General features: G+C 35.6%; 1 protein-coding gene across 4 annotated transcripts in view; it reads left to right on the top strand.

The window, feature by feature from the left end:
• The first annotated feature begins 464 nt into the window (after nucleotides 1-464).
• Nucleotides 465-10,777, top strand: part of Mgat4c (MGAT4 family member C) — a 678,495-nt gene continuing 668,182 nt past the window's right edge. For all 4 annotated transcript variants that reach the window (XM_045151469.1, XM_045151470.1, XM_045151467.1 and 1 more), the window contains exon 1: nucleotides 465-760. The gene's annotated coding sequence lies outside the window, so the exon portion shown is untranslated. The remainder of the gene's footprint in view (nucleotides 761-10,777) is intronic.

The raw sequence follows: 10,777 nt of genomic DNA, 5'->3' as shown, positions 1-10,777 counted from the left end.
AATGCTGCACATTTATATTGAATAACATTTATTTATACAGTTGATTGAAAAATTCTATTTTCATGATGGGTTATTACAATTTAAATAATTTCTACATATTATAAAATACAACAAATACCTTTTATAACAAAAGAAGATATTAGATCATTTAAGATGATCATTGAGAAATAAAAGGGATTCAATTTTATCTAAAAACTTTGAATGTGTCTCTCACACAAAATTGCATATACTCTGATCCTATGGACTCTAGACTGCAGTTTGAAAGGAAGCAAGAGTGCAAATAAATTTCATGCCAGTAGACACTTTAAAAACTAGATTTAACAGCAGTCACATTAGCTTAGATAATGGGAGAATTTTTCTTCATTGGAAATGCTCTCTGTCGCTTAAGAAGAACTTACTGAGGCAGTCTGCCATCTAGCTTTTTCACAGAAAAACAGGCTTGCAGACTGCAGATGAGAGAGTCTGGAGCAGAGACAATTTTAACTTAGCCATTCCTAATTTATCTCAAGCGTTTTCAATTCATCTTCACTGCTCTGTGCACACAGGAACGCCAGATTGCCATCCCTGGGGAACAGACTGCAACCAGGGATCTAGAGAGCTGTCACATTCCAAGAAATATTTAAATTGTGCTGATTTTCTTCTGGAGAACTGAGCCCAGGGAATGAAACTCTCCATCAAGTCAGAGCCGTGCGGGCAATAGATCAGAGGATATTGCCAGGATTCTAATGGATTCTTGTGATCCGGCAGGTTTGCTCTGAAGGTACGTACAGATTTTCTCAATTCATTACCCTCTCCTATTTATCAGCTGATAAACTAATGAGCCGGGGATCCAATCCTCTAACAAGAGAAAGATGTGAAGTAGTCAGTATTGACTGAAGAATGACACTTTATTGCTGTGTGCTTATAGGTGAGATAATCTGATTCTTTGACTAAAAATGAGTAGAATAGACTTTGAATTGCACCGTCAGCAGAAACAGGCGAAACCAAAACAAAACCGTGCTGCAGGCTGCATTATCATAAGTTCACATTAATTCTCTAGAGGATTCTTTTCTTTCTGCAGCTGCAACATATAATAAAGGGTAATATACACTTTGGAAACTCCATTAAGTGTATGTATTTTGTGAATAGTCATAATTTTTTCTGTTTTGACAAATACAAACTTTTGTCTCAAATGCTGTCATTAATGTGTTGTCAGTGAAGCTTATATTATGTAAACATATACATGATGGGAGTTTTAAATTACAGAAACTCCACTAGAAGTCTCCTTGACACTATGGAGTACTTCGTGTGCTTTGTTGATACTTAATTGGGAGTCTGTGGGAATTTTGGCACACTTATTGTGGTGTTGGTGAAATATTTTTGTAAAACTCATTATAAAAATGTTAATAACTTCTATGGAAAGTCACACACTGTTTAATAAAATGTACAAGCTGGCTAAGTTATGAATAGTAACTGAACTAATAAAAGGGATTATCTTATTCTTAAATGAAATATATCTTATTATACATATGATCCATGGCAATAGGAAAAGGGAACTTCTCTGTTAGACTAGAAGTTAAATGTGTGTGCATGTAGGGTAGGGATGATTTTGATATGAAAGGAATAGGGGTGCTGGATAGAAAGCAAGCACAGAGTAATTAAAGTGGGTTTATAAATAATATAGATAAATTTTCAGCTCTAGTAGTGCTTTCTGATACATTTTAATGTTTCCTTCCTAGGTGGATGGGCTCTGTGAAACCATGTTGCTGGTTGTGCTCTATGTTTAAAAATGATGGTTAGACAGGGTGAACTGCAGGTGTATTTGAGCTGGGCATGTCCTACCTGCTTCTGTATTGGAACTGGACCACAGAATTTGTGCATCCATCAGTGGGTTAATCACAGGCTCAGGAGGGGAAATGGTGGCTGAGTCTGGCAAAAGCACTTGTTAAATGTGTTCTAATTTTTTTTGAGCTTTGAAGAGACTATTAGAAATATAAAGGAGATGGAGAAGAAGGATTGAATCACCTAGATAGTAACTTTCAGTGCACTTTCCCATATCCTTAGAGAGATTGTAAAAGGGCAGAAAAAATGGAAAAGAAGAGAATAGAGTCCTCAAAGAGTACTTTTAAGTGCTTTTTGCCCAAACCACACAGGAATTGAAGAACAGGGGCTTAAATTAAGGTTTCCCTGTGGCTTCTTCCATTTGGCAAGCTTTTCCTCTTCTTAGTGGAATCTTTCCCTCCATTTGATTTAAAAAAAAAAAAAAGTGAGATTGTTTCCAGCGTGTTTTCTCCACCACTAACTTGGCTTGAATTTAAACGTACAGAAGCATTTTCTGGAAGTGCACACCTCCGGATGTCCCAGGGCTTTGCAATCTAGTGGCTTTTGAATACTCCAGGACAAAGTATTTACCACTGACTGTCCTAAAATTCTGTCTATGTTTCCAAGAAAGTACCAGTTGAGGAACATAGAGGAATAATTTTAAGGAAAATATTTTTTCTAAAAAATATTCTATACTAATGGACAATGAAATATAGTCCTTTCATGTTTGGATGTGGAAAGATGTGATTACAGTAAAACAATATGTCTTTCAATTTACCTTTTTGATTGCAGATGGATGAAATAAACATGAGAACCAGCTTACCTGTCAAATTGCAATAAAAATTTTATCACTCTGACCTCCTATTAACCTTTCCTACCACAATCAGGCCAGCATTCCTAGCTTCCCCATAGGAATTCATTCACTTAGTTTTGAAAATCTGTTCAGCTTCTGTGTCTCATGCTAAAACTTATTTTATTTCATCTTATGGTGAGTTCATTGCAAAATATATTACTGTAATTTCATTTTACTATTTGCAACTAAATTACATTTATTGAGTGCTATGATATGTTTGCTGCTCCTCAGCAACATGTAGGAAAAAGCATGCAATGGTATTTCCTTCTAAATCAAGCAGTTGATTAATATTTCAGGGTCTCTAATTGGTACAAAGAAAAAGAGGGATGTATGTTTAGCCCTTTAGTGGTCTCTCATGTACATATAATGAAGGAAATGGTGTATAGCCATCACTGGCTTGTACTGATCTTTACTGAGAACCCCACAGTAATCATACTGTTAATTCTCATTTCATTGCATCCCATATGCTATGATGCATGGTTGGAAGAAGTTTGAGTTGAGGGCAAGACAAACTACTTTTAGATATGTTAATCAAGATGGTCTAAGAAATTTTATCTCTATTCACCTCTACCTGTGCATATATCCCTGTGTCTTATAAATGAGAGATAACATACCCAATATCAAGTAGTTTATGCAAAATATATGCTTAATAAATAATATGTACTTTCAAAGCATTTTATCCTAGGGTTTCAAATAAGAATTATCAATGTTCCAAATGAAACTAACATGCTCTTATCTTTCTTCATGGTGTGTGTGTGTGGGGAGGGGTTGTGTTGTATTATCACGTGACTATTTTTCAACAAGTATTAATGCATTCAGAATGCACGTGTTGCTTAGTAGTAAAACATCTGGATGTTTGTAAGCATTACACATGTGTAGATAAAGATTTAAAAAATCGATTAGCTTGCAAATTAGTTTTCATATTCCATATTGCTATCAGAAAGATCCATGACCCATAATAACTCAGCAGAGAAAACAGACAGAACTGCTTTCAATTTCTCTCTCCTCCATCTTCCCAAAGGATGTAAACCAGAAGATAAGACAATAAATTTTCTTGCTCATTATGCCTTGTCCTTTGACCCCTCCATTTGCATTTTATTTTGCTACAGTGGCTCCTCTAGTGAGATGGACTCAAATTCCCCTTGCTCAGAGCAGTGCAAGCATACAAATCCCCTCTCAAGGAGCAAAGCAAATAGAGGCAAACTTTTATGAACAGACAGCTTCTGCTTCAAGGAAAACAGTAAACCTTTTTAAAATGTGAGTGAAACTGTGAGCAGTAAACGCATCCAGATGTTGACCTGAAATGTGAATTTAATTTTTCTCAAACAGTACTCAGACAAGGAACTACTTTCTTTTAGGCCACATAATTACTGACAATTTCTGAACCTGAATTTTTAAGATATATGTCATACTAAGAATATACAAGGAATATACTTCTAGTTCTTTGTACTAGAATTTTGTATTTGTAACAACCAAGTAATTACTTTGAAAGTGCATTGTAGGAAAGAATGTTTCATATTCTACCTAGATCAAATTTGGATGTAAAAGCAACCACTTGCTGACAAATGATTCTAGTTCTTTCTATGTTCTTGTGTTCTGCAAATGACTACCACCATTGTCAATACTGCCTTAACTTGACAGATACTGGGCTGGAGAGATGGCTTAGTGGTTAAGCGCTTGCCTGTGAAGCCTAAGGACCCCGGTTCAAGGCTCAATTCCCAAGGACCCATGTTAGCCAGATGCACAAGAGGGCACACACGTCTGGAGTTCATTTATAGTAGCTAGAAGCCCTGGCGCGCCCATTCTCCCTCTTTCTCTCTACCTGCCTTTCTCGCTCTGTCTGTCACTCTCAAATAAATAAAAAAATGAACCAAAAAAAAAAAAAAAATGACAGATACTTCCAATTAACCACTAACGAAATGATGTATGACTTAAGTTCTAAGAAGATTCAAGTTTGAGGTGTGTTATTTCTTTATGATTCACAAATTTAGATATTTGATTAACACATAGAAAATTATGCCCTATGTTCTAATTTCATTTAAGTTTCCTGGCTTTATTGCTTGGTGAAGTTGTGTGGAAGGCAAGAGTAATGCCCATGGGTGGTATATGATGAGTCACAGATCCTCTCACAGGCCTGTTCATGCAGATGCTAAAAATGATGATAACTGTGGCTTCTGTGAGCCCACTGCCACTTCCAGAATTCTCCCTATGTTTGCAGCCAGTAGGTCACATTTTCAGACTCCTTTGAGGTCTCAGATTTGAGCTTACATAATTACTTCTTTTGTTATTTTTATATCTTTTATTTTTATTAGTTTTTGGTTTTTCAAGACAGGGTCTCTCTCTAGCCCAGGCTGACCTAGAATTCACTCTGTATTCTCAGGGTGGCCTTGAACTCACTGTGATCCTCCTACCTCTGCCTCCTGAGTGCTGGGATTAAAGGTGTGCACAACCACGCCCAGCCTCCTTTATTTTTATTGATTTATTTTTTGAGAGAGGGAGAGAAATGGCGATGCCAGGGCCTTTCAGCCTCTGTGAATGAACTGCAGATGTGTGCAGTGCCTTGTGGGCATGTGTGGCATTGCACACTTATGCCACTGTTGGGTCTGGCTATAAGTGGGATCTGGAGGATTTGAACAGGAGATTTTAGGCTTCACAGACAAGCACCTTAATGGCCAAACCATAGATCCAGTCAGTAGCTAGGCATGTTTGCTTTCTTGGAAAGTATGTGAGTGGATATTATTGTGGTGCTGTGGTGTGGTGTGTGTGTGCATCATATCTACATGTGTGTGCAGATGCATATGTATAGAGTCCAGCAAAGTCATTTGGTATCCTTTTCTATCAATCTTCTGTGTTGTTTCTTTGAGACAAAATTTGTCATTGAACCCACAGCTTCTGTTTTTGGAAAGATTGGACAACCAGAGTACTAATGCATGTTCTGTCTCTGCTACACACAGGACCATGGTTACATGTGTGAGAGGCTGATTGATTCCAGACCCTATTAGGCCTCCTCAGGCATTCATGTTAGTGTAGCAAGTGATCTCACCTGTTGAGAGGTCTTCCCAGCCCCAAAGCATAGACTTTTTGGACAGTTTAACATCTTGACATGTCCACCAATATTCAAAAGTGATTGTTCCCCCAGAAAATTATATTTTATTCCATTGTTTTGTTTAAGGGCTGCTTGAAACCTAAGTATCAGTTGATAAGTGTGTTTCTTTATCAGAATAAAGAAAATGTGCATATACACAGTGGTATGCTACTAGGTCTTTAAAAAATTCTTCCATCTGTAACAAAATGGATAAAACTAGAATACATTATGATGTGCGAATTAATTCCACCAAATAGTAATGGGAAATCAAGTCTCTCGGAAGAGTGACTAATAAATTTGTATGGATTTGAAATAAATAGTAAAGGAAATATACTCCTTTGCTTGTCACATACCTTCTTCAGTCTTCTCTAACAAAAGCCAGTAATTACTTTCTTCATAGTGGACTGAATTATGTGTTATCAAATAAATATGTTGAAACCTAATTTCTGGGACCTCAGAATCCAGTCTCTTTTTGAAAGCTTTTTATAGCGTAAAGAATATTCAAATTAGTTGTTACTTTTCCTCATTTTACTCTTCTAATAAGTCTTGTATGATAGTTGCTCTTATATTTACTTTATGTATACAGAAGTCATGGCACAGAGAAATGTGACAACCTTCCATATTTCCTCAGCATAAGCTGATTAGGTTTTTCAGGGTTGAGTTCAGAGTCCAGGATGTAACAAAGATACTATATTAGCCCTATAGCCACAAGAGAAGTTTTCCATTCACTTTAAAAACACCTGCAGAAAACTATGGGTAAAAATGTATTATGTATAAATTTAGTTGAAAATCTGATGATAACGATATGCTGTTTATTTTGATCCCACAATTTCATGTTAATGTGATCAGTCATGACATTATACTAATAAATTATACAATTGAAAATATTATTTGTGTGTGTGTGTTTGTGTGTGTGTGTGTGTGTGTGTGAATTTGTGTTTGGCCGTATGAGGGCCCTTTGCCTTTGCAAACAAATGCTAGACTCTCATGCCAGTGTGCTATGTTTTGGAACTGACTTTTGTGGGTGGATTGGGAATTGAACCTAGGCCAACAGGCTTTTCAAACAAGTGTCTCTGACCACTAAGCTGTCTTCTCAGCCTCAATTATGTCATTGTTTTGTCATTTTCCAATAAAGGATGTGTTATTTTTAGTAATTTTTATTCAAATATTCTATAATCCTTGGGGATTGATAATGAAGTTATTTATATCAAAGTGAACCTACTTAATTTAATGACTCATGTTAAATGTAGAAGTAGTGAATAAACAAATCTGCCAAGTCATTATAAATACTCTTCTATTGCTAGGAATTAAAATACAATGAATAGCAAATAGTGTTGAGTGTTTTTGTGGAAGAACATGCTTGAGTGAAAACTTTGCCAGGTGGCATTCTGTTTTAAATCTAACAAACATATGATAATGTGTGAATTCCCTTGTTGTCCTTTTAAAGTTCAGTGATGCAGCTGATGTACATTCAGTAGGTTTTTTTTGTAGAATTGAGTTATATTTTCTAGGCAAATTTGAATTTGGTATAGCATCTTTGAAAAGAAAAATAGGCCAGTAAGTACCTCCTTGTGAAGTGCCATTGACCTACTTCATAAATCATCCTCCTGTTGCCTCATTTTCACAATAGAATCCTTGTTAGATGCTCATATTGAGCAGTAGAAATATGATGAATCATAGGAAGATTATTGGTGAATTTCCAAAATCAAGCAATACAAATATTGAGCCTCAATAGATTTAATTAAATTTCACAAAAAAAAATAAATATATGCCTGTCCCTATGTAGGAACTATTTGGAAAAAATTTACAAGTATCTGTTATTTTAGATTCTCAAACCAGGCACATGTTGTGGGAGGATAGAAATTTATTTGAAGCTTACAAATCCAGGAAAGTGTCATAATGATGAAAGAAGCTGGCCCCATTCACAGGTCCACTGAGAGAAATGACCACCATCATCACAAAGCAAGCACACTCCAGGAACTCCAGGCAGAGCCCAGGTACTGTGCATAACTTTGATTGGAATTCCACATATGCCCCTATACCTCAAGGCTGTACCCTAGGATCCATCCACAGTGATGCCAAGTTACAAGCTTGAGTAAAACCCCTCAATCTGTTGAAGGACGTTATCTATTCAAGCTACCACATAGCCAACTTTAACCTAAGTATAATTGTTCTTAGCTATTTTCACTGTGACCTGTGGGCAAATATGTTCTGTATGGTTTCAAGATTATTTTCATGATTTCATTAAATTAGATTTCATTAAATCTAAATAGTTAATATTTCTAAAAATGGACTTATTTTTACATTTGAACAGCATGTAAGTGTGTGTGAGGACATTTATATGCACATCCATGAGTGCCACATGTATTTGCTTCTTCCAAGAATAATCCACAAGAGATTTACAAAGAAGATCTATAGTATGAAGGAAGAAGACTGAGAAGCATTCCCATCTCACTAACGAATCCTGATGTGCACAGGATTCGGAGCCTTCCGTCGCTCTGTGGTTATCTGCAGTTTTCTCTTGACCTCTCTCTGCACAGTATTATTCCTCTCAAGCTTTAGAAAATATGTTATTATTAGGTTATGAGTGAGGATAGGCTGACTTAAAACATGAGAACAAAACTGCAAACTTGGAAATGTTTATTTACAGAACTGTCTGAAGATTTGCATGAATGCATGTTCTCCTTTGACCATGAGTCTACTGTATTTAGCATTGATTTCCAGTCAAGTTTTTGTTGTCTAACCCCTTCTTCCTTTGGTAAACACTCACACAAGCCTGAGGCAGTAAGGCTAGGGACATTAAGTTGGAAAGTGTACATCTTTAGTGTGTTGCAATTATCTCAAGCAAAGTCTTCACACTTCTCTTCAAGACAATAGTCTCAGATACAGTAACTCAGGAAGCAGAGTTCTGAGGTATGTATACTATCAAAAATCTCTTCCAGGGCTGGAGAGATGGCTTAGCGGTTAAGCGCTTGCCTGTGAAGCCTAAGGACCCCGATTCGAGGCTCGGTTCCCCAGGTCCCACGTTAGCCAGATGCACAAGGGGGCGCACGTGTCTGGAGTTCGTTTGCAGAGGCCGGAAGCCACGGCGCGCCCATTCTCTCTCTCCCTCTATCTGTCTTTCTCTCTGTGTCTGTTGCTCTCAAATAAATAAATAAATAAAATTTTAAAAAAAAGAAAAAAATATCTCTTCCAGAAAAGATAAGTACAATTGTGAGGTAAGATACAACAGAGTATGATCCAGGAGCTGATGTCACCATATTCTAATTATATTAAAAGAAAACCTTCTTAAGACTATGTGGGTTTGTAAAGTCTATTATGTCGTTTATAGCTGAATAAGTACTCGGGTTTGGGGAGGTCCACCAATACACATACAGAGATAGACTGCTATACACATGCCTAAGGGGGAAAATCCTAGATAATGCAGAGGTGCAAAGAACTGAGGGGCTGACACTGATGGCCAGTGATACTGAGGTTCAAGCTCAGAATTAACAGGTGGGCCTTGTCATTTGATATTAAACAGACATAAATACTGATAAAGACCAGTGTTTATTTAGGTATTGTATATATGCTCTTAAGTATCAATCTATACATTCAAAGTTCCTTAATGAACTGCATATTATTTATTAAAGGAAATTTCTGAAGTATCGTCTCAATACTTTTTTTTATTATTCAAATGTGAGTAACCTAAAATTTATGTATATAAGAATGCCTTGCCATTTTAAACTGTATCTATTACTGATATCTTTAGCTGAGAGAAATGAACAACAATCATCCAAATATTGTGAGGTTGTTGTTGAAATATTACTATAAAGTCTTTCAAAGCCATGTAATATAAGGGACAAAGCAAGGTTTGGGAATAAACATGATAAAATTTCCTTCTGTAGGTAGGATATATATCAACCATTATATGCCAAGCAAGCAAAGGAAAAAAAAAAAAAACTACAAAACATCATTAGTGTCAGAACAATTACAGTAATCTTTTTATTTTCAATTTTGCTGTGGGTCACCTAAATAGTTTCTGTTATAAATGAATATGATTTTTGTGAATAAAAGATAAGAGAAGCAGAGGAAATATGATCCAATTCTGAGTATTTAGTATTTTAAAACCTGAATAAAAATAGGAATTTAAATCATGTAAAACAGTTCTGTGATTGCATTATATGAAACTTGAGTTCTTTGAAACACACATTCAAAATTTTTAAATATTATAAGGATAGGATGGCAAAATATAATAAAAACTTAGGAATTACTTTTAGAAAATTTGAAGGCTGTATTGTCTCTAAAATTAAATGCATGTATTAAATTGTTAGTGTAATGATAATGTTCTTCCTGGCTGGTATTTATAACCATCCTCTCCTTTCATTGTAAGTAATCATAAATCAATCAGTGTGAAACATCAAATACTTCTTTATAATTTAAACTGGAACTGGACAGACAGGACAATTGATGGCCTTTCACATCAATACAAATTAAATACGGAGATTTCTGAGTATGATGTTACTTTAGAGGGAGGTTGACATTCAATATTTTCCATTTTAATAACAGATACAGAGATATGTATCTACTACATTCTAATTTATGTTTCGTACTTGTTGAACATAAAATACATGTGTTGAACATAAAGCTAATGTGTTTTAAGTGCAGTATTCAATGGTTTAGAGTAAATTTCCATATTAGGACAAAGATTTGATAGCCCAGATTTGGAACATTTCCATCATTACAAAAAAAGTTATAACTCTCTCTGCTCCAAGATAACTCATTTAATTAATCCCAGAAAGTATTTTGCTTTATGCTTCTAAATATTTACCATTCCCATTTAAGTCTTATAAGTAGAGTCACCATATGTAGTGTTCTGTTTCTCCTCTGTCACACAGCATGTCCCTGAGGGTCATATGGTTGTAGGATATTCTCATTGTTCAGTTGATTCTGATTTGATTGCTATACCAAATTCTCTCTATGGAGTTTTTATTTCACACACTTAACAGATTATTATTATTTTTTCTGATGTAACTTTTAAAATAGTTATTTGCTGTTGG

The sequence above is a fragment of the Jaculus jaculus genome, chromosome 6 (assembly GCF_020740685.1).
Source record: "Jaculus jaculus isolate mJacJac1 chromosome 6, mJacJac1.mat.Y.cur, whole genome shotgun sequence".
NCBI lineage: Eukaryota > Metazoa > Chordata > Mammalia > Rodentia > Dipodidae > Jaculus > Jaculus jaculus.
The sequence above is the reverse complement of the archived record's forward strand: the minus strand, read 5'-3'. Positions and strand labels throughout refer to the sequence as shown.